The sequence below is a fragment of the Cervus elaphus genome, chromosome 17, assembly GCF_910594005.1.
Source record: "Cervus elaphus chromosome 17, mCerEla1.1, whole genome shotgun sequence".
Classification (NCBI taxonomy): Eukaryota; Metazoa; Chordata; class Mammalia; order Artiodactyla; family Cervidae; genus Cervus; species Cervus elaphus.
In genome coordinates, this window is record NC_057831.1 from 18,441,633 (window position 1) to 18,466,227 (window position 24,595).

Sequence of the window (24,595 nt, forward strand, 5' to 3'; positions counted from 1 at the left end):
GGGCCTTCTTCCGTTAGTGGATGCTCTGTGGTGGACGTGAGCATGTGACACAGACCTTAACCTGTGCTGCGTATTCCACATAGTCATTCATGTGCCTCTTCCCAACACCTCCTTTTGCTACAGACTTTCTAATTCTTTCAGGCTCCTGACCAGCCATGCACCCACTCCCCACTGCTCAGGATTTCATATATATGCTCGCTGTTCTTTCTCCACACAACATGGAAGACCAGGTGCACCTTTCAAAGGTCTAGCACTGGGAAGATTTTCCCTTGCCACTGCTTTTCAAGGCCAGCACTGAGTGTGCCTATCACGGGGCCATCATGCCCTTTGCTGAAGTGATAGATCCCTGATCTTCGTAGGGTTTATCTCCCACCATCTTGAGCAAACGTGTCTTACTGAGGCTTCCAGCAGATCAGCTGCCTCTCTTTCTACAGGATGATCCCTTCTTACTAACTGCTTGTCAGAGAGTCCAGTCCTATCTTTAAGGAACTACTTTTACTATGTATTTTTTTAATTAATTAATTTTTTTAATTGAAGGATAACTATGTATTTTCTTAAAGCCACTTTATATCATCACTTGGATTTCATTGTTAATTTCCTTCACATCACTAGCCATTTATTTTGTTATATTACTGTTATTATATTTTAATTTTTCTGTACATTTTCCCCAAGTTTTTATTTTGAAAAATTTTAAACTTTCAGGAAAGTTTCATGTATTTCATGTAGCCTTCACTTGGACTCACCGGTTGTTCATATTTTGCTCCCTCTACTTTCCTATCTGTGTACCTATGCATGTGCTGTTTGACTTTGACTAAGCCATTTGGGCCATTGGAAATTTAATTGCTGGCATCAAGGCAATTACCCTGAATATTTCACTTTATCTTTCCCCAAAACAAGGGCATTCTCCTACAAATCAATTACTACATTAGGGGCATTTAATATTAGTTTATTTAATATATTAATATTATTAATATATTTAATATATAATTGATATTCACATTTTAATTATGTCAATAGTGTCCTTTGTAGCTTTTTTTTAAATTCAGAATTCTTTTTGGCTGAGATGTGCAGCACACAAGATCTGGGATCTTAGTTCCCCAACCAGGGATCAAATCCCCTCCGTCTTCACTACTAGACCATCAGAGAAGTCCCCCAAATTCAGAATTCTATCAAAGATTCTTCATAGCATTTAGTTGTCACTTCTGTTTAGTCTCTTTTCACCTAGAATACTTCAACCAGTTAGACATTTAGAAGAATGTCTCTCAGTTTGAATTTATATAATATTCCTCATGATTAAGCTCAGGTTAAACATTTTTGGCCAAAAAAAAAAAATTACATAGGTGATGTATATAGATTAATTTTCAAATGTGAAACTAAACTGAGATTAACCCAACTTGGTCATAATCCATTATTTTATATATATATAGATTACATATAGCATAATCTATTCAATATATATATATATATAGTGTGTGTGTGTGTGTGTGTATGTACAAAAATCCTAAACAAAATTCTAGCAGACTAAACCCATACTCATTAAGAGCCAATATGCAGGACTCCCCTGTGGCTCAGTTGTAAAGAATTTGTGAGCCAGTGCAGGAGACATTGGGTTCGATCCCTAGTCAGGAAAGATCCCACATGCGGTGGAGCAACAGAGCCCATGTGCCACAACTGCTGAGCCTGTGCTCTGGACCCTGGGAACTGCAACTATGAGCGCATGCTCTGCAATTACTGCAGCCTGTGTGGAGCCTAGAGCCCTCCTCTGCAACAAGAGAAGCCGCTGCAAGGAAGAGTAGCCCCTGCCTGCCACAACTAGAGGAAACTTTGAGCAGCGATGAAGACTCAGCACAGCCAAAAATAAATAAATATATTAACATACATAGAAAAGCACATATGCAATATTGACTGGGGTTTTTATCCTCTTCCTGATCAACGCAAAGGGCTTCCCCCGTGGCTCAGTGGTAAAGAATCCACCTGCAAAGCAGGAGACCAGGAGACACAGGCTCCGTCCCTGGGTCAGGAAGATCCCCTGGAGGAGGAAATGGTAACTCTCTCCAGTATTCTTGCCTGGAAAATCCCACGGATAGGGGAACCTGGCAGGCTACAGTCAATGCGGTTGCAAAGAGTTGAATCCAACTGAATGAAGCAACTGAGCTCACATGCATGATCAGTGAAAAGACTTTAGAATATTTTTATTTCATTTATCTCTCTCTGATGTTGCTATTTTGTATTTTAAATCTGTAATTTTAGGCATATATATATATATATATATATATAGTTTAATATGTATGCGTTTTATTGTTCTCCAACTCTTTGTTCCATTTGGAATTATTTTCCCTATTTTCTTGAAGAATACCCCTTCTAGTATTTCCTTTAGAGTGGGTCCTTGGTTCGGCTTCTTAGTTTGACTGATGGCTAAGCTGAAGGCCACAGAGGTTGAGTGGCTGGATGAGGTGCCCACATCTTTGAAGCTGGGACTGCCACCCAGACCACTGACGCCTAGGCCAGTGATTTTTCCTCCACATTATTTTAAATGTTGGGATCAGAGGCATAAAAGAGTAAACAATGCCATAGATGGTTAAATCTATTAATGAAATGTTCTAAAACCAGTTATTTTTATGAATTGGCTTTGAACTATTAATTTTAGCGAGCAAAAGCAAAACAGTTTATCAGCCAGTGACAGACACCAAAATGTTAATTAGGAAAACCCATTCAAGTGACGCAGTAGCAAATACACCAATACTTCTACTAGTTAATACTCACTTAAACATAATGAAACATGGGCCACCAAATGCTGACTTCTACATCCTTACTATTTTATATACCAATAGCAACATCATCTCTGAACTGAAATAGTTACAATAAGGAAAGTAAAAATCCAGGGTGCATTTTCCTCCCCTAGGAAGAAGAAAATTGCAACAATAACATACAATTTGAAGTGGAAATGGGGCTGTAGAAGCAGAAAGTACAGCTTTAGGAAGCAAAAAAAGACTTGCGGAGAGCCACAGGCCCCTAACACTTGTTCCTTCGGAAGACCCTGAGGACTCCCTGATTTTAACTGGCCCCTGATGCATCACACATAGCTTATGTTCTTCTTGGTGGGATACCGACTTAAAAAGGAGAAACAAAGAGGACAGAGAACACTAATCACTCATTCCTTTCGTATATTCAATTATTTGCTTTTATTCTTCACTATTCCCAAAATATTGCTCTGTGATATTCCTGAGATTCTTAACCTGTGATGTTTGTCTTGGGATTTCCAATTTGTTGCTTTTTTTTTTTTCTCACACCATGCAGGTTGTGAAATCTTAGTTCCCAACCAGGGACTGAACCCCAGCCCACAGCAGTGAAAACTCTGAGTCTTAATCACTGAACTGCAATGAAAGTCCTTGAACTGCTCCTTTATTTATACCTCTTTTCTAAAGGATTTCGATTGTACAGATTGCTTTTATAGAAACACCAGCTATTGCGTGATGGGCAGATTCAATCACTTCAACACTCTTGTGATTGTCCAATGAGGCAACAAACCAAGTGCCCTGGCGACAGGGATGGAGGTCACTCAGAGACTCAGCAACATGGGCTTCTGCTCACCCAGGTCAATCTGGCTGCAGCCACTCCTGAATGCCCAGTCTGCCAACAGTAGAGTCCAACACTGAACCTCAACACGGCGCCATTCCCCAGGGAGTCAGCCAGCTGCCTGGTGATGTGTTGCTTAAATTATCCTGCTTCAACCATGGAAGGAGTAGTGCCTTATTTTACTAGGAGACAGCTACTCTGGGTGCAGGTTTTCCTTTCCTGCCTCAAATGCTTCTACCTAAAACATCATCCACGGATTTACAGAGTCATCTGTACCACACACTTCTCAGGAACGCATTTCACAGAGAACAAAATGTGCAAGAGGGCCCAGGATCACAGAGTTCACTAGTCTTCCCATGTTCTTCATCCTGAAACAAGAGCACATTAAACATTCTCTGTTAGTTGAAGGTTTTCTTAGGTGTGGTTCCCTAGGAGCAGAGTCTGAGACTGGGATTCTAGTGCAAGCGAATTATTGGAGGCGCTCTCAGGAGGAGTGGGTTAAGGAAGTAAGGGGAAGCAAGAGGTCTTGGAAGGAAAGCAGCAAAGATATCCATAGTTGGAACCCAACCAGATCTTCTGAATGCGGATGACCACCTACAATTAAGCCTGCTTCAGGCAAGGGTGCATGCATGCTGTCTCTTCAGTCATGTCTGACTCTTTGCAATCCCACCAGGCTCCTCTGTTAATGGGATTCTCCAGGCAAGAATACTGGAGTGGGTTGCCATTTCCTTCTCCGGAGGATCTTCCTGATCCAGGAATCGAACCCTGGTCTCCTGCATTGCAGGCAGACTTTTTTACCAACTGAGCTACAAAGAAAGCCCCAAAAGAACTGTCCCCTCGAACTCAGGACCTGCAGATTATGAGACTGATGCGCTGCCTGCTGCACTAAGAAGGCAGAACTGAGAAGCTCCTTGGGGCTTCCATATCAGGCAGTCATTGGCTGGAGGCCAAAGAGGGGACAAAGCTTCCAGACAACTCTAGAAAGCCAATTCCCTTGTGCAGAGGGTAGTTCTCAGAGAAAGGGGAGCCCTGAGCCATCAGCAACCATTGCTCAAGAGTAGTCAGAGGAGGGACTTCCCTGATGATCCAGTGGTTAAGAATCAGCCCTTCCCCTGCAGGGGATATGGGTTCCACCCCTGATCAGGGAAACTAAGATTCCCACATACCCCAGGGCTACTGAAGTCCATGCACTCTAGAGCCTGTGCAGTCTAAAGAAATAAAAAATAGGGCTTCCCTGGTGACTCAGATGATAAGAAATCCACCTGCAATGCAGGAGACCTGGGTTCGATCTGTGGGTCTGGAAGATCCCCGGGAGAAGGGAACAGCTACCCACTCCAGTGGCCTGACTTGGAGAATTCCATTGACAGAGGAGCCTGGTGGGCCACAGTCCAAGGGGTTGCAGAGAATCGAACAGGACTGAGTCACTTTCACTTTCAGGAGTTGGGGGATGGGTACACCAAGCTGATGAGTCTGTCTGGGTGGGGTCCCACAAGCATCCATTCTAAGGGCTTCCTTCTTTAAGCACAGAAGAGATTTGTTTGTGAGGCTGCTAACACATTTTCTTTTATTTGGAGACAGAGAAGCATAATCCTTCACTTAGGTATCTGAACATGTAAACAGCATTTTAAAACTGTTTTGTGCTGTCAGGAAAAAAAAATCAAAAACAAAAAAAATCATTTAAAAAATTCTACATATTAGGCACACATCTACTCTTAAGCAGGAAACAATGAAGTGTGCTCCTACATGTCAACTCAAAAATACCCACATATCCCACCCACATGCTGAGCAACTGTGAATTCCTTCCCCCAAAAAACTGAGGTTGAAAAAACTGGTGAGAAAATAGAGGAAACAGACTTCCCTGAGTGGGAGTGTTTTGAATTTAGTGTCTGAAGGCAGGGTAGGGTGGTCTGGGAAGGAGGCCGTCCAGCTCAGGATGGAGAGGAAACAGGAGAGGCCATGGTGGGGCTATGCCCTAGCTCCACATTTCCATTGCCTTGGGACACCCACAACCTACAGATCTCCCAGGTGTCCTACAGATCACTGCTCCAGGTGTCCCAGCAATATTCAGGTCAGTTGCTCAGTTGTGTCCGACTCTTTGCAACCCTATGGACTGTAGCACACCAGGCTTCCCTGTCCATCACCAACTCCCAGAGCTTACTCAAACTCATGCCCATTGCATCAGTGATGGCATCCAAACACCTCATTCTCTCTTGTCCCCTTCTCCTCCCGTCTTCAATCTCTCCCAGCATCAGGGTCTTTACAAATGAGTCAGTTCTTTGCATTAGGTGGCCAAAGTACTGAAGTTTTAGCTTCAGCATCACTCCTCCCAGTGAATATTCAGGACTGATTTCCTTCAGGATTGACTGGTTGAATCTCCTTGCAGTCCAAGGGACTCTCAAAAGTCTTCTCCAACACTATAGTTCAAAAGCATCAATTTTTCAGTGCTCAGCTTTCCTTATGGTCCAGGTCTCACATTCATTCATGACTACTGGAAAAACCATAGCTTTGACTAGATGGACCTTTGTTGGCCAAGTAATGTCTCTGCTTTTTAATAGGCTGTCTAGGTTGGTCATAGCTTTTCTTCCAAGGAGCAAGCGTCTTTTAATTTCATGGCTGCAGTCACCATCTGCAGTGATTTGGGAGTCCCCAAAAAATAAAGTCTCTCACTGTTTCCATCGTTTCCCCATCTATTTGCCATGAAGTGATGGGACCAGATGCCTTGATCTTAGTTTTCTGAATGTTGCATTTTAAATCAACTTTTTCACTCTCCTTTTTCACTTTCATCAAGAGGCTCTTTAGTACTTTTTCACTTTCTGCCATAAGAGTGGTGTCATCTGAGTTTATTGATATTTCTCCCGGCAATCTTGATTCCAGCTTCTGCTTCATCCAACCCGGCATTTTGCAAAAGGTACTATGCATGTAAGTTAAATAAGTAGGGTGAGTAGGGTGACAATATACAGCCTTGACTGGTTCCTTTCCCTTGGAACCAGTCTGTTGTTCCATGTCCAGTTCTAACTGTTGCTTCTTGACCTGCATACAGATTTCTCAGGAGGCAGGTCAGGTGGTCTGGTAATCCTGTCTCTTTAAGAATTTAAGAATTTTCCACAGTTAGTTGTGATCCACACAGTCAAAGTCTTTGGCATAGTCAATAAAGCAGAAGTAGATGTTTTTCTGGAACTCCCTTGCTTTTTCGATGATCCAGCAGATGTTGGCAATTTGACCTCTGGTTCCCCTGCCTTTTCTAAATCCAGCTTGAACATCTGGAAGTTCACGGTTCACATATTGCTGAAGCCTGGCTTGGAGAATTTAGAGTATCACTTTGCTAGCTTATGAGATGAATGCAATCGTGCAGTAGTTTGAACATTCTTTAGTATTGCCTTTGTTTGGGATTGGAATGAAAACACCTTTTCCAGTCCTGTGGCCACTGCTGAGTTTTCCAAATTTGCTGGCATATTGATTGCCACACTTTCACAGCATCATCTTTTAGGATTTTAAATAGCTCAACTGGAGTTCCATCACCTCCACTAGCTTTGTTCATATCACCTCCACTAGCTTTGTTCATAGTGATGCTTCCTAAGGCCCACTTCACTTCGCATTCCAGGATGTCTGGCTCTAGGCGAGTCATCACACCATTGTGGTTATCTGGGTCATGAAGATCTCTTTTGTATAGTTGTTCTGTGTGTTCTTGCCACCTCGTCTTAATATCTCTTTCTTCTATTAGGTCCATACCATTTCTGTCTTTTATTGTGCTCATCTTTGCATGAAATGTTCCCTTGGTGTCTCTAATTTTCTTTAAGAGATCTCTAGTCTTTCCCATTTTATTGTTTTCCTCTATTTCTTTGCATTGATCACTGAGGAAGGCTTTCTTATCTCTCCTTGCTATTCTTTGAAACTCTGCATTCAGATGGGTGTATCTTTCTTTTTCTCCTTTGCCTTTAACTTCTCTCCTTTTCTCAGCTATTTGTAAGGCCTCCTCAGACAACCATTTTGCCTCTTTGCATTTCTTTTTCTTGGGGATGGTCTTGATCACTGCCTCCTGCACAATGTCACGAACCTCCATCCATAGTTCTTCAGGAACTCTTTATCAGATCTAATCCCTTGAATCTATTTGTCACTTCCACTGTAAAATCATAAGGGATTTGATTTAGGTCATACATAAATGGTTTAGTTCTAGTGGTTTTCCCTACATTCTTCAATTTAAATCTAAATTTGGCAATAAGGAGTTCATGATCTGAGCCTTAGTCAGCTCTTGGTCTTATTTTTGCTGACTATATGGAGCTTCTCCATCTTTGGCTGCAAAGAATATAATCAATCTGATTTCAATATTGACCATCTGGTGATCTGGTGATGTCCATGTATAGAGTCTTGTCTTGTGTTGTTGGAAGAGGGTGCATTCTCTTGGCAAAACTCTGTTAATCTTTGACCTGCTTCATTTTGTACTCCAAGGCCAAATTTTCTTGTCACTCCAGGTATTTCTTGACTTCCTACTTTTGCATTCCAGTCCCATATCATGAAAAGGACACTTTTTTTGTTTGTTTGTTTTTGGTTGTTAGTTCTAGAAGGTCTTGTAGATCTTCATAGACCCATTCAACTTCTGCTTCTTCAGCATTACTGGTCAGGGCATAGACTTGGATTACTGTGATAATGAATGGTTTCCTTGGAAACAAACAGATCATTCTGTCATTTTTGAGATTGCATCCAAGTACTGCATTTTGGACTCTTTTGTTAACTATGATGCCTATTCCATTTCTTCTAAGGGATTCTTGCCCACAGTAGTAGATATAATGGTCATCTGAGTTAAATTCACCCATTCCAGCCCATTTTAGTTCACTGATTCCTAAAATGTCGATGTTCACTCTTGCCGTTTCCTGTTTGACCATTTCCAATTTGCCTTGATTCATGGACCTAACATTCCAGGTTCCTATGTAATATTGCTCTTTACAGCATTGGACTTTACTTCCATCACCAGTCACATCCACAACTGGGTGTTGTTTTTTGCTTTGACTCCGTCTCTTCATTCTTTCTGGAGTTATTTCTCCACTGATCTCCAGTAGCAAATTTGGCACCTACCAAACTGGGAAGTTCATCTTTCAGTGTCCTATCTTTTTGCCTTGTTATATTGTTCATTGGGTTCTCAAGGCAAGAATATTGAAATGGTTGCCATTCCCTTTTCCAGTGGACCACGTTTTGTCAGAGCTCTCCACCATGACCCATCCGTCTTGAGTGGCCCTACAAGGCATGGCTCATAGTTTCATTGAGTTAGATAGAGCTGTGGTCCATGTGATCAGTTTGGTTAGTTTTCTGTGATTGTGGTTTTCATTCTGCCTGCCTTCTGATGGAGAAGGATAAGAGGCTTATGGGAGCTTCCTGATGGGAGAGACTGACTGAGGGGGAAACTGGGTCTTGTTCTGATGGGCGGGGCCATGCTCAGTAAATATTTAATCCAATTTTCTGTTGATGGGTGGGGCTGTGTTCCCTCCCTGTTGTTTGACCTGAGGCCAAACCATGGTGGAGGTAATGAAGATAATGGCAACCTCCTTCAAAAGGTCCCATGTATGCACTGCTGCACTCCTTGTCCCCGACCCTGCAGCAGGCCACTGCCAACCCACGCCTCCACCAGAGACTTCTGGACACTCACAGACAAGTCTGGGTCAGTCTCTTGTGGGGTCGCTGCTCCTTTCTCCGGGGTCCTGGTGGGCACAAGGTTTTGTTTGTGCCCGCCTAGAGTCTGTTTCCCCAGCCCTGTGTAAGTTCTGGCAGCTCTATGGTGGGGTTAATGGTGACCTTATGGACACTTAAAAGAACAAATAAATATATCTGCATAAATCACCCTTGCAAGGAGTCCTTAAAGAAGTTTGGACTTCAGGGGACCAATAACCACTCTATGTGTGTCTTCTCGAATGGCAAGACAAAGCCCACTGCAACTCTCCTGAAGACCGCTAGACTACACATGGTTGAATCTAAGTTTTTTCATTTTTACAAAATATAATGGTGCATAGTAACCTTTAAGGTGGAGGGGAAAACTGGCATTTATTAAACATTATTAAACAATTCACACATTTATCTTTTCTAAATGAAACAAACCCATTTATTCCAGTCTTTCTTCACTGAAGCCTGTTTCCTAAGCATTGGTTAATTTTTTTAAAATTTGAGTTTGATTACATATGAAGTATCATTTGTACACAGTAAAATTAACTCCTTCAAGCTATGTAGATCGATAACAGTATATTCATATTTGACAAATACGTATGAAATGAGCGTGAAAGCCAGTAAGACCCCTTCTTTCTGATCTGTGGTCAAAGTGTGTTTTACCCCAGGAACTTTGTCTGTATGCACAAACTGGCTCAGCCTCAGACCTAAACTGTGTTTGAAAGGTCAGGGTAGAGAATCTCCCATTTCTACAGAAACGTGCAGACACACTGTTTATAATCAAGCCTTGAGGAGGAAATGTGAGGGTCAGCTGCTTCTGTGGGCAACACATGAACTGGCTGTTTTCTTACTCCATTCAGGTCAGAAAGTGTCAGGTTGAGACTCCACACTACAGTATGAGTCAAGAGGCAAAGTTCAATTTTTTGAAAAATCAGAGCCTCCCTAGCTCTTGGAGTCCACAGTCGGATGCACGACAACTCGGGTTAATTTAATCATTTTTATTCTAAACATTGAGGTCATTATGCATCTGCTTTAAAAGGAGCAAGATGATGAATTTTCTCTGATATTCAACGTTATAAAAATCAGAAGTCAAGATGGCTGTGATGCATTTGAATAAAACATAAAATGTCTACAGTTGGTAATGTAAATGGAGCTGGCCTTTCTATGAAAATGTGAGAAATTATTGTTACAAACAACTGCTTCAGGATCCTCAAAAGGATAATTTACATATTTAATGGGAAAAATTTCCAGTGAATAATACAAAATTGTAACTTAACCTTCAAATTGAGTCACTTTATTTCTGAATAAATAATAAAGTATCAAATAAGAAATCTATATGGATGAGGAAATGGCAACCCACTTTAGTATTCTTGCCTGGAAAATCCAATGGACAGAGGAGCCTGGCGAGCTACAGTCCCAGGGGTCTCAAAGAGTCAGACTTGACTTAGCTACAGAGCAAGGCATCCTGAAATAAAACATCTTAGGACTGAATTTCCTGAGGAAATGTATGATGTGTAGCATTTTTCTTCCATGTTGTTCCTGACCAAGTAGTTTCAAGGATTCTTAGAAAAACATAAAAAACAAAAACCAATAAACAGAAAATTCTATTCCAGGACACTCTCTTGCATCAGCTTTGCCCTCAAAGTATACAGACACATGAAAAGAAGGTATGAGGCAGAGCTTAAGTATAGTCAGTAAAAGTTCAAAGATTTGATAATGGCACAAGTGACCTTTTCTTAAAAATGGTGCTATTAAGAGCCAAAGCTGAGTCAAGGAGGTAACAAGACGGGCATGGCGTCAACACTGCAAGCCCAAGAGAACCACCGGAGTGTAAGAAACTTGTGACAAGCAGGGCAGTGAGCCCAAAGACATGCAGGAACGAGTGTTAGGGCACAGGATGGCAGAAATTTGACTTATGAATTAGTAAGCCATTGCCACTTAGCCTCCCTTCCCCCCTTCATGCTGCATTGAGAGTGAATGTTTGAGTGCTTCATGGCTGAGCCAGCAGGTTTTAGTGGTAAAAATTCAGTGAACTTCAAAAATAGATAAATTGTGGTTTAAGAGAATATGGTCACAAATCAGGGCAGATATGTTTAGGGGGAAAAAAGACGTTTATTCACTCTGGCTTTGTAGGGTGTGCGATGCTCCTGCCAAATCTCGTTTTAAAATTAATCAGAGAAATATTTCTTGTAAATTCAAATAAGATGCACCAGAAAAGCCAGTATACTACAGTTATGTTGCTGCTAAACTGATGTGGCTTTGATGTGGAGTGATGTGGAGTTTTGAACATACAATCAAATAAGTGCCCGTTTATAAATATTGTATAAATAGTTCAACCTATCACAGTTGAAAATCCATTTAAATGAAAAGAAACAAACAAAAAATCTGATGCTGAACAACCCATACACTGATTTAATGTTCGAGGCAGTTCTTAGAACCTGTTAACATTGCAACTTTATCTTAGCTTTCCAGAGTGTGTATATAGTATTAGCTATACGTTATGGCCTCACGTTGAAAACTATGATAAGTTTTGGGGTCTATTAAACCTTAAAGGATAAGTCTAAAAAAAAGAGAAAGAAATCTGTAGCCTGGGACTTCCCTGGTGGTCCCGTGGTTAAGAATCTGCTTTCCAGCACAGGGAATGGGGATTCCTTCTCTGCTTGAAGAACTAAGATCCCACATGCCACGGGGCAACTAAAAGACACAGTGCAGCCAAATAAATAAATGAAAAGAAAGAAATCTAGAGCTCTGAAAATAAAACCTGAGAGTTTCTCCAAAATCCTCTAATATGGTAAGACCCAAATATAATTTGAATAAAAAAGCTTTGCTCCAAAAATGCATGAAATCTTTTCATTGTGATTGTTTCCATGTGTCTTTTTAAAAGCTTCACAGGTCAAATCCAAAAGTGATAGAAAACAGTCTTTATTTTTTTAATGGCATGTTTGCATTAGATAGTCCTACATTAGTGTTATATCAGATCTGGCTTGATTCTGGGTGTTATAACCTGGGAATGCAGGCAGACATGGCCTCTCATGAGGGAATTGCTGCCAGTTGGGGAAAGAGAAACAGGTACCCTCAAAGTTGCCAGATGATTAGAACAGGCAGTGAGACTTCTAAATGAAAGGATAGGAAAATTTTCTTAGCTTCATCTCCTTGATTAAGTCACAAAGACTTGACTTTCACTAATGGGTAACCATGAAGTTTTAAACAATGCCTTATCTTGGGTTTTCTGAAAAATAGACCCTGAGACAAAAACCTGGGGGCAGAAGGTTTGTTTAGGAGTAACCCCCGGAAGCAGACGTAAGGAAGTGGGAAAGGCAAGCCTGGGAAGGGTGAGGAATAATAATGAAGGAATCACCACCCTCATGTGAGTTGTTTTTTTTTAAAAGTACTTTGAAATCATTAAAGGCTAAAAGGCTTCAACAGTACGTGAACTGAGAATTTCCAGATGTTCAAGCTGGATTTAGAAAAGGGAGAGGAATCAGAGATCAAATAGCCAACATCCACTGGATCATTGAAAAAGCAAGAGAATTTCAGAAAAGCATCTATTTCTGCTTCAATGACTACACTAAAGCCTTTGACTGTGTGGATCACAACAAACTGTGGAAAATTCTTAAAGGGATGGGAATACCAGATCACCTGACCTGCCTCCTGAGAAATCTGTATGCAGGTCAAGAAGCAACAGTTAGAACTGGACATGGAACAACAGACTGGTTCCAAATTGGGAAAGGAGTCCATCAAGGCTGTATATCGTCACTCCACTTATTTAACTTATATGCAGAGTACATCATGCAAAATGCCAGGCTGGATGAAGCACAAGTTGGAATTTAGACTGCTGGGAGAAATGTCAATAATCTCAGATATGCAGATAACACCATCCTTATGGCAGAAAGTGAAGAACAAATAAAGAGTCTCTTGATGAAAGTAAAAGAGGAGAGTGAAAAAGTTGGCTTAAAACTCAACATTCAAAAAAATTAAAAAAATAAAACTCAACATTCAGAAAACTAAGATCGAGGCATCTGGTCCCATCACTTCATGGCAAATAGATGGGGAGACAGTGGAAACAGTGTCAGACTTTTATTTTTTTGGGCTTCAAAATCACTGCAGATGGTGACTGCAGCCATGAAATTAAAAGATGATTGCTCCTTGGAAGAAAAGCTATGACCAACCTAGACAGCATATTAATAAGCAGAGACATTCCTTTACCAACAAATGTCCATCTAGTCAAAGCTATGGTTTTTCCAGTAGTCATGAATGAATGTGAGACCTGGACCATAAGGAAAGCTGAACACCAAAAAATTGATGCTTTTGAACTATAGTGTTGGAGAAGACTTTTGAGAGTCCCTTGGACTGCAAGGAGATTCAACTAGTCCGTCCTAAAGGAAATCGGTCCTGAATATTCATTGGGAGGACTGATGCTGAAGCTGAAACTTCAATACTTTGGCCACCTGATGCAAAGAACTGACTCATTTGAAAAGATCCTGATGCCGGGAGAGATTGAAGGTGGGAAGAGAAGGGGATGACAGAGGATGAGATGGTTGGATGGCATCACAAACTCGCTGGACATGAGTTTGAGTAAACTCCAGGAGTTGGTGATGGACAGGGAGGCCTGGCATGCTGCAGTCCATGGGTTCGCAAAGAGTCAGACACAACTGAGCAACTGAACTGAACTCAAAGGTTGACTTTAATTTCCCGTGACTTGGAATTCTTATCTACCTTTTCTTCTAAAAATATCGCCATGCTAGGTCTGCTCTTCCTGTATTTGTGTCCATAGACACAAGGTGTGTGCTCAAACTAAGGGCATCCTTTGGCCCACTCCAGCTCCTCCTAAAGCATTTCTCAGGCTTGAAAGCCTATGACTGAAGAGGGTTGGAAATCTATGAAGATGTAGGTCTGTTTGGTAAATGTCAACTCAGAGGAACCATCGAAAAGCCCAACTACACTGCATGAGAGGAGGCTCACTGGAGCCTTAGAGGCAGGTTGGGTGACACAGTCATGATGAGTGACCCCTTTGGCCAATGTTCCTTGAGCTCTTCTGGTTTTCTCGTCTAGGATCAGTGCCTTTCAAAAGAATCAGACGTAAATGGCACAGTGACAATGCCCGGCAGTATGTGCTATTGTCGCAGGGGAAAAATGGGATATAAGAGGATGGTCATGTCCCAGGTCTCAAGTGAGCCCCCTGGGAGGGCTGCCAAGTGAAGGGCAAGCCAACCATTGTGAAGTAAAAGTAGGTTTCTTCAGAGATAGACAGACTGCATTCTGTCTCAGAAATGGAGAGCAGGCCCTAAGGTGTGGAGGTGGTTAGTTTTTATGAGCAGGGTAATATCATAGGCTAACGAGTGGGAGGACTGTTTTGGGGAAGGGATGGGAATTTCCAGGAATTGGATCACCACCCACTTTTTAGCCTTTTATGGTCAGCTGCAGAACTCTCATGGTGCCTGTGGATGTGTTGTGTAGCATATGTTAATATATTACAGTGACATCCAATGAGGCTCAAGGTCTACTGGAAGTCAACTCTTCTGCCATCTTGGACCTAGGTGGTTCTAACCAGCTTATGCAATGTTGTCAACTGCTATATCGCTCCTTTAAAACTTGAGCCCTGCCCCTTTCCTGAATCACTATGTATCATCAAGGTGCATAGGGAATGTGATGGAAACTTTGAAAAGGGCAATCAGCTCTATCCAGGATAGTCCTCATGTCTTCATGGTCCAGGAGACCTTGAAAGAAACATAGAAGGGGGGCTCCCCCTTCCAGACAGGGAAACAGCACTGCAAAAGCCCAGCGTCTAGAATGAGAACCAATGAAAGGAGAGGGAAAGGGAAGACAGGAGGAGGGAGAAAAGGTAAGGGTGGCGAAGGTATATGAAGGCAATTTATAAAGGAATGTGGACTTTATCTTCTAAACTATGGAGTGGCCTGTGAAGAGCTTTAAGCAAACATGTTTGCATTATATATTACCTAAAATGTATAATCTAAAGATCTCTCTAAAGTGGCTGCAGGGTAAAGAGCAAAGGGGTAAGTTTAAAAGTAGAGGAGAAAAAAAAAAAAAGTAGAGGAGAAGTAGTATGTTAGTTTCCTTTGCTGCTGTAACAAATTATCACAAATAAACCCAAATTTATTCTCTTTGTGTTCTGAAGGTCAGAAGTCCAAAAGGAATCCTAAGGGGTTAAAAAGCAAGGTATTGGCAGGGCTGGTTCTTTCTGCAGGCTCCAGGGGAGAATCTGTTTCCTTGTTTTCTCCAGTTTTTAGAGACCACCTGCATTGCTTGGCTCCTGATACACTTCCTCCACCTTCAAAGTGCCTCCCTCCAACTTCTATATCTGTCATCCCATCCCCTCCATCTTTGACCTTCTTGCCTTCTTCTTATTAGGACCCTTGTGAGTACAGCAGACCCAGCTGGATCATCCAGGGTAATCACTCCATCTCAAAAATCCTTAGTCACATCTGCAAAGTCCCTTCGGATATAAGGTAATGTTCACAGTTTCAGAGATTTGGACAGGACATCTCTTAGGGGCTATTATTCAGTCTACTACAATGATAGTTTGCAAGTGAGAGACAAGTCACAGGAAAACCTATAATACATGGGAATATCCTAGAATAAAGGAGATCTAGGAAGGAAGAGTGTGTTTCATTTTCTTTTCTCCAATGCAGAGAGAAACTTGTTACAAACAAATATAGTCAAACAAAAAGAATTAGGATCTTAGATGTTCTAGGTGTCTTCTCTTCTTACCCAATGCTTCCTTTACATTTTGTGTGTGGGTGTGTTTTCACTGGGATAACTGCTGTGATTCCAGAGTGCAAGTTCTGGGGGCTGGTGATGGACAGGGAAGCCTGGCGTCCTGCAGTCCATGGGGTGGCCAAGAGTCGGACACGACTGAGCGACTGAACTGCGTGCCCATAAGTCAAGCAAAATGTAACATTGTTCTCTCTCTTGAGACCGATAACAGCATAAAGGTTTGGAAATAGTGTATTGAAAGCACATTGATGTGCAGTCATTCAGGAAATAAGTCTTCTCTTAACCATCTCCCTTTGAGGTCCTGGGCAGCAGCAGTGTTCTAATTTGTATTTTTGTCTCCAATGAGCAGAGCATAGGCTTCCCAGGTGGCGCTAGTGGTAAAAGGACCTATCTGCCAATGCAGGAGATGTAAGAGACGCTGGTTTGATCCCTGGATTGGGACGATCCTCTGGAGGAGGGCATGATAACCCACTCCAGTGAGAATCCCATGGACAGAGGAGCTTGGCGAGCTACAATCCACAGGGTCGTACAAAGTCAGACACGACTGAAGCATCTTAGCACGCACACACACGGGGTGGAGCACAAACAATGTCTGCACTAAATGTTTCTCATCTGCGGCTCCAGCATGCATTTATTCTTTCCTTCACCTTTACAGGGCTAGATTTTCGAATGGATGTCCAACACTCACACACACACACACTTGTTAGCATAGTCAGTCAGCATTTCCCATTCCTTGGCCCACAGTCCATGGACCATTGGCTTTAGCTGTTCCCAGCAGAGTGAATGCTACAACAGAACTCTTCTGTTTTGAGGATGTGAATCTAAAACTTCTGCAGACACTTAGGCAGCCTGAGGATAAAAGTAATACCTCTATGAAGAGAAACACATCGTTGAACCACTGAAAAAATCAACCCTAAAGCCTGCTCTTCCTCTGGACATTCCAGTTAAATGAGCCAGTAAATCCTTTTTGCTCATTAAGCTAATTTAAATTGTTTTCCTATTTTTGCAAGCCAACATTTGCTAACAGGAACATATTTATTCATTGGTGAATGAATGTGAATGAATAAATGAATAACAAGAAAAATACTTTCATTACAACTTTCTTAATGCTACTCAGAACATTTTTAGTGTTGATATCATCAAAATATCTGTTTTTTCCCCCCTGGGCACTGGCATAATTAGGAAAATTACAGTCACACGTTTTTAAAATTATATATTTATTTATAAATTATATATATATCAAAGGTACTTGAAATGTGGTTTTCTAGTAAGGGGCAGAAATTCTAATCAGATTGCTGAGAATTAGGGTCCTGGTCTTAGAGAAGCTTTTGCAAGGTTAACACTTTGCTTTCCTTTACTTAGTGGAGTCTGAGATTGACTTTGGGGAACTCAGAGTTTATGAGGTTGTCAAGGCTAATCCTTGTGGCCTTTACTGGTTCAAAGGTTGCTGCTCCTCACTCCTTTTCCAAAAATCATTTAGTGTAGTTAAATATTAAATAAAGAAATGGTAAAATCTATTGTAGAAAAGGAATCCAGTCCCAAGGCTACTTATAATTATACTTGTAACGTTTATAGGCAGGTAAGGAGAATGTAAGGGGTAGAGTGTTTCACCCTCTTACGTCACCAATTCAATTTAATTTTCTCCATTGGTATGAAAACCCATTTGGGGCAGAGAAGCAAGCATTTTTGATCCCACCAAAATGATAGAATTGGCCTTACCCACCTACACTTAGACCTGAAAAAGTCCTTTCAAAATTGCCTCCCTCCAAGATTTATCTTCTCCAGATTCATGTATCTTGCTACTCTGCTTAATTTGTCTTTATCTACTCACAGAGGAAGGTACACATAGCTTCTCAGAGGCTGAAAATTTCTGCCGACTTTTCATAAATGCTGCCGACTACAGATTGGCACTTGCCAAGAGCCTTTGCCAGCGACTGAACAGCAACAGAAAGGGCATCTGAAGCCTGTGCTGTTCCGCCTCCAGCGCACACTGCGGGGCATTCAGGGTGGAGACTGAGGCGCCCTGTGCTCAGGGGAACCGGTGGGACAGGTCTTTAGCTGGTTAGACATTTTCAGGAACTGATCTCATGAACCCAACCCTTGCGTCTCCTCCTATCTAGAGAAGCAGTAAATCCCTTCATGGTGACCTCAGCTCCTTGTGACAGGCAGAAAATGTTTTGTAAAATAAGCGCTTGACTGCACTGAACTCCCCCTTCAACAAAACCACATAGTAATAGACTGACCTTCCCCCATTACTTCTTTGACCCGTCTCTCAGAGCTCTCCGAGGGGCTGTCTCCTGGGCTTCAGCCCTCATTTTACCCCAAATGAAACTCAACTCTCAGCTCTTAATTTGTGCATCTTTTTTAGCCAACAGCACTAACCACTGTTTCAGCTGTCTTAACTATTTTAATCAAACATCGCTGCTTTATTCTTGTATCCTCACTGCACTTTCTCACCAAAGCCACAATTGTGTAAGTATGAATATATTTAAGCATATTGAGCAAATTTTTTTCCTGAGACGTTTGTGTACTATGTACGTAAACCTATTTGTTACTCTTCAGTAGCAATACAACTAGCAAAATACATGTAAAAACTCAAAACTGTAGATACCACACATTTAGTCTTTTTTTTTAATATGTATTTATTCGGCTATGTTGGGTCTTAGTTGCTCCATGTGCTGCCTGTGGAACCTTAGTTCCCAGACCAGGGATCAAACCCCTGCCCCCTGCATTTCCAGACAGATTCTTAACCACTGGGCCACCAGGGAAGTGCCACATCTAGTCTTTAAACTGCTCATAACTGGTGGCTTATTTCTTAATGGGGCTGGGAGAACTTAGGCGACCCCCAAGAGGAAAATGAAGCTAGATCCATAGTCCAGATCTTTCACTTGGTTAAACACCCTTAGGTAACAGATTAAAGTATTTAAAACTAAACAAACCTATTTTAAAATATATATAACCATAAAGAACATAAAACCTTTCTACATGTGTTACACAATTTAGAAACCAAAGCAGAAAAGACTGAGAAATGCTACCATGGAAAAACTTATTTGTAAAAGCTCTTCATCTAGAAAAAAATTTTTCTTTGGAAAGAGCTATGTGAAGAATTATTAGCAAGGTGTAGTTACAGCAATGTAATTCACACATTGATTTTTCTGTTGTATCTGTGTGTGTATGGGGATGTGTGTGGAATAGTTGAGTCTGCAGAGCAACTCCCTTCCCTGTCTTTCTCTGATCACACCAACGTCTGTATCCTCCCACATGGTGAAGAAAGTCTGCTTTGCTGACATAGAGAACAGACTTGTGGACCCAGCAGGGGAAGGAGAGAGAGGGACAAACGGAGAGAGTAGCACTGAGACATATATATCACCAGATGTAAAATACTAGCTCGTGGGAAGTTGCCGTGAAACACAGGAACTCAACCCTGTTGTTATTCAGTCGCTCAGTCATGTCCAACTCTTTGTGACCCCATGAACCACAGCGCGGCAGGCTTTCCTGTCTATCACCAACTCCCAGAGCCTACTCAAACTCATGTCCATTGCATCGGTAATGCCATCAACCATCTCATCCTCTGTTGTCACCTTCTCCTCCTGCCTTCAGCCTTTCCCAACATCAGGGTCTTTCCCAATGAGTTGGCTGTTCGCATCAGGTGGCCAAAGTATAGGAGCTTCAGCTTCAGCATCAGTCTTTCCAATGAATATTCAGGGTTGATTTCCTTTAGGAGTGACTGGTTTGATCTCCTTGCAGTCCAAGGGACTCTCAGGAGTCTTCTCCAACTCCACAGTTGAAAAGCATCAGTTCTTTGGCACTCAGTCTTTTTTGTCCAGCTCTCATATCCATACATGACCACTGGAAAAACCATAGCTTTGACTCTACAGACCTTTGTTGGCAAAGTAACGTCTCTGCTTTTGAATACGCTGTCTAGGTTTGTCATTGCTTTTCTTTCAAGGAGCAAGCATCTTTTAATTGCATGGCTGCAGTCAGCGTACACAGTAATTTTGGAGTCCAAGAAAATAAAGTCTCTCACTGTTTCCATTATCTCCCCATCTATTTGCCATAAAGTGATAGGATCAGATGCCATGATCTTCATTTTGTGAATGTTGAATTTTAAGCCAGCTCTGTGACAATCTAGAGGGGTGGGATGGGATAGGATGGGGGGGGCAGGGAGAGGCAAGAGGGAGGGAACATGACTGATTTGTGTTGTATGGCAGAAATCAACACAACATTGTAAAGCAATTATCCTCCAATTGAAAAGAAAAACCAATGTCTGCTTCCCTCCTGCTCCATCCTTCTTTGCACTTAGAGGGGGGAGATAAGAGGAGATGGCAAAAAAGAAAATGACTACTGGCTCCTTGTTAAGGGGCGGGGTGTTGAGTTGAAAGCTGGCTGCCTTGAGAATGGAGAGGATCTGCAGCGCTATCTGTAGCCCCAGCCCAGCTGTCACCTCTAGCTATCTGTGAACCCTCTGGCACTGGTCTTCACACAGGAAAGCTCTCCTTCATTTGACACGTGTTGTTTGAGAAAATTAGAAGGGAGTGGAAAGAGGAAGTGCTCCATAGGTATGATTATTATTATAAACAACAGTTGCAATGACATGCGGCTTGGAAATTGGATCTATGTTCACCATTCACTCCAGGGAAGGTTCTCTGACGGTTCCAGGCCCAGGAATTCTAGGGAAAATACAGGGACGCAGCAATGGGTGACCTTTTGATGCAGAAGGCCAGGCTTGCTGAAATGATTGCCCAGAGGGGACAGAAGCAGCTGTTAGAGGTGGGAGGAGCCTGGGGCATCACCCGGAGGCCAGGTGGGTGGAGCCATGGCGAAGTGGGAGGAGCTCCAGTGCTCCGCTCACTCTCCAAAGGAGACAGAGGGAGCGAAAGCTTAGAGTCTTGCCAGAGTGTGATGAGACTTGGACTCGACCAGCGTTGGAAAACAATGTGACCTACACTGGGACATGTAAGTGGATAACTGACAGGGCCGGGAGGAGCAGAGAGAGAGTGCAACTGAAGAAAGCTTATTTATTCACTTGTCCCTGCTCTTGTCATCTAGGGTCAAGTTCACAGTTAAAGTAGAAGAGCATGAGCTGTCTGTCACTTGGCAGGAAGGTGTGATATGTTGCAAGGAAGGGAGAAGCTAACCAGCAAGTAGGATCCATCCGGTTCTAATCATCCGCCTACCTCCTACATGGTGTCTGCAATCTCCCTTTCTTCCAGGGGTTCAAAGAGACAGAAGGGTTCCATCCAGGCTGCTTGGACTGCCCTGCCCTTGAGCCACCCTCAAAGTTTCCCTAGTCTGCTTCCAATTTCCAGAAGGAAAATAATGCAAACCAATTTGAAAGGAAAGGGATCGTCCTTAACATGTGGCAGCTCTCCTGTAAAATGTCTCTCTCACAGTTCCCAGAAATGGTTGTCCGTCTCTAGAGAATGTCATAGAATGTGAAAAGGAGGGGCTCTGAGTTTGTAGATGTTCAGATTGAAGCTGGAATTGACCACAAAAGTCTTAACTCCCAACTCCTCATTTTATTTGGGAAAAAATAGAGACCCAGGAAGGTTAAGGGACATGCCCGTGGTCATCTAGTCCCCCTCTCTAGTCATCTTTAGGTGGATCTGTCAAATGTACTAGCTAATGACCTCCCACCACCTCTGCGAAATACAGGTAAATCCCTAATAGCCATGTGGGTGCTCTGTGAACTTGGTCGACTTGCTGTAACTGATCAGATCAGGAGTACATACATAGTTGTGTCATTCATCTCTTAATATTTGAAGCCACAAAAAAAGAAAGGAAGAAATTTGAAACTGTTAGTGATCCAAAGCTTTTTATATGGCTGGAAATATAACTTGTAAATTCAGGAAATATAACTCACATGTATGTTAAAGAGGCATATTCGCCTGTCACATACCTGTGCACCAAGGAACAAAGAAAGGGGTCTGCAGAGTGAAGCAATTGTGCAGAAAATGGTAGAAAAATGTGAAGAGAGTGTGAATCCTGGGACCTTGTAGTTCCACCTTCCAGTCACTGACTGAGCTTGGCTGCATTCCTGCTCTTGGACATACCCCTCCGCCCCCACCCCCTTTCTCCATGTTACAGTTCAAGTTGTTGTTGTTGTTCAGTCGCTAAGTTGTGTCTAACTTTTTGTGACCCCAGGGTTCCCTGTCCTTCAAGTTACTTGCTTCTGTTACTTGCAACCAAGGAATACTAATATCCTCTCACGGTGGGAGTAGACGGTGGGTGCCAGAATGGCTCTCTCAGCTTGCACTCCTGGCGATCAAGCAAGGAGCCCACCTGAGCCTCCCTTTTCCTGTTGGTTGCTGAGGAAATACTGGCTGAGGGCCCACTGGGAACTGCTTTTCTGCATCCAGAAGGATGCAGCATGGCAGGGATGCTACTAAGGATGCTACTAAGAGCACCCAGGTGCCCACGTGACGGGGATGCATATAAAAACGGAGGAGATCATAGCTGAGCCTCCTGACCATCTGAATTACTGCCCCCCAACCCTCCTGGGACAGCCCAGCTCGGGCTTTCCCCTTTTTTCTGTCTGAGATCCCGTCATGACTACTTTCTTGGTCTCTTTGTGTTGGTAGACGAGTCCTGACAGCCATTTCTGAAAAACCTAGCTAAGTCCAGGTCTCCTGCCTGGGAGCAAATATTCTCTCACTGCATCTCAGGATTACAGACCTCCAGTCCCTGGTTCCACATTTCTCAGGTCAGTCATCTGCTTTCTTTTGCCTGGGCCCTGATCTCCAAAGTGTTCCCATCCTCCCAGGTCTTAGGTTTGGTTCCTCAGGAATAAACCCTGGAATAAGCCCTTTATGCAAGTGGATTATCTCAAGGATTGCTGGCAGGGAGATGGGAGGGGAGAGAGGGAGGGAAGGCAGCTAATCATGTGTGTTAGGGAGAAGGTGACTACTTTGGGCAACTTGGGTGCAATCCTGCCCAGGGAACTTGAGGGACAGTGGGAAAATGCTTTAGAGTTTCCCACCCTAACATTCAAGGAAGCTAAGATCTATTTATCTTCCAATTCCCAAGCAACATGAGCTGATGGCTGTTCCCGGAGGATCAACTTGCCAATACCACCAGCTAGTCCCACGCTTGGATTGAGAGCAAGCAGAAGAGATGCAGGTCCTTGCAACAGGATGCATTCCACACATGTCCCCTGGTGAGGTCCCAGGGGATGTGGGCAGAGCCCAGCAGTGTCCACTACAGCCCACGCGTCCCAACTGCACCTGGGCTTTGGTGCATGATTACACAAGCTTGGCAATGTCCAACCAGAATCAAAGACGAAGCATTCCGATATGAGGACCCTGGAGCCCTGTATCCAGCAGAGATGAGCTCCAGAACTTGAACCTCAGGCTGGTACTCCTCCCCACTCAGCTTCAGCCCCTGGGAAGCAGAATTAAATCCATTCCACACAATTTTGCATAATGGAGATGTTACTTTGTGATGTTAATCACATATGCATAAAGTTAATAGTTTTGTGTTTAAGGAAAAGCCTTATTTCCAAGGCTGTTCCAAGTTTTTATCAAGTCTGTCTTTCTCCCTTGCCCTCCATGAATGTAAATGCAGGATCAAGGAATGCCACAGGACAGAGATATTAATATTTGTTCCTCTGCTAAAGCTTAACACAGTCGAAAGAGCGTGGACTTTGGAACGAACCAAGCTAGTTTTATTTCTGCTTTTGTGTCTTAAAAAAATCCTTCTCAACTCTGAAGTCACGAAGATATACTTCAGTGTATTTTCTAAAGGCTTTATAGCCTTTCACATTTAGATATTTAATCCAGTTAGAATTGATTTTTCTATCTGGGTTTTTTCCGGTTTAGATTACACAGATGTCAAAGAAACATCTATTGAAAAGACCATCCTTTCTGCAGAGTATCACCTTGTCATATATCTAGTGTCCATACAAATGTGAGTTTGTTTTAGACTCTGCTCTAGTGGTCTGTTTATCCATCCCTGGAACAAAACCACGTGTTAATCAGTATGGCTTACAAGTCTTTTCATCTAGTAGGACAGGTTCTCCTACTTTACTATTCTTATGGACTTCCTCACCAATTCTTGCCCCTTTGTACTTCAGTATAAACTATAGAACCAGCTTCTCAAAGTAATTGCTGGAATTTTGATTGGGATTGCTGAATCAATAAATCATTTGGGGGAGAGTTGACATACAGTACACTTCCTTCCATTTATGTAAAGTTAAAAGCTCAAAAAACTATAATACTTAGAGAGTGATAAATTTAAAATACAGCAAAGAACCAATTACCATCATAGTCAGTGGAGTGATTACATCTGAGAGGGTAGTAAGAGGCTTTGATTTCGAAGGGATACACAAGAAACCTTTGTTTTATTTTTTGACCTCATGGTAGTTATATGAGGGTCTACCTTGTAATTATTTATTAAAACGTGTATCTATGGTTTGCTTAATTTTTATAGTATTGTTCATGATAAAATATTTTTAAAATTCTAACTCTGCCTCTTGCTAGTTATTACATTAATCTTTGTTACTTTAAAAAATGTAACAGTTTCTCTCTAAGCCATAGTTTTCCCATTTGTAAACTGGAGTTCATACCTACATCACAGATTTATCTTTTCTTACAACATTGCAAACAACACATACTACTATGCTTAACACATGCTAGAT

The 24,595-nt window shown here is 42.3% G+C and overlaps 1 long non-coding RNA gene across 1 annotated transcript; it reads left to right on the forward strand.

Annotated features, from left to right (window-relative positions):
* Positions 1-20,829: 20,829 nt before the first annotated feature.
* Positions 20,830-24,367, forward strand: LOC122673439. Its single transcript, XR_006334680.1, has 3 exons — positions 20,830-20,916; positions 22,542-22,663; positions 22,987-24,367. It is a non-coding gene; the product is annotated as an uncharacterized LOC122673439 (long non-coding RNA).
* The last annotated feature ends 228 nt before the right edge of the window (positions 24,368-24,595 follow it).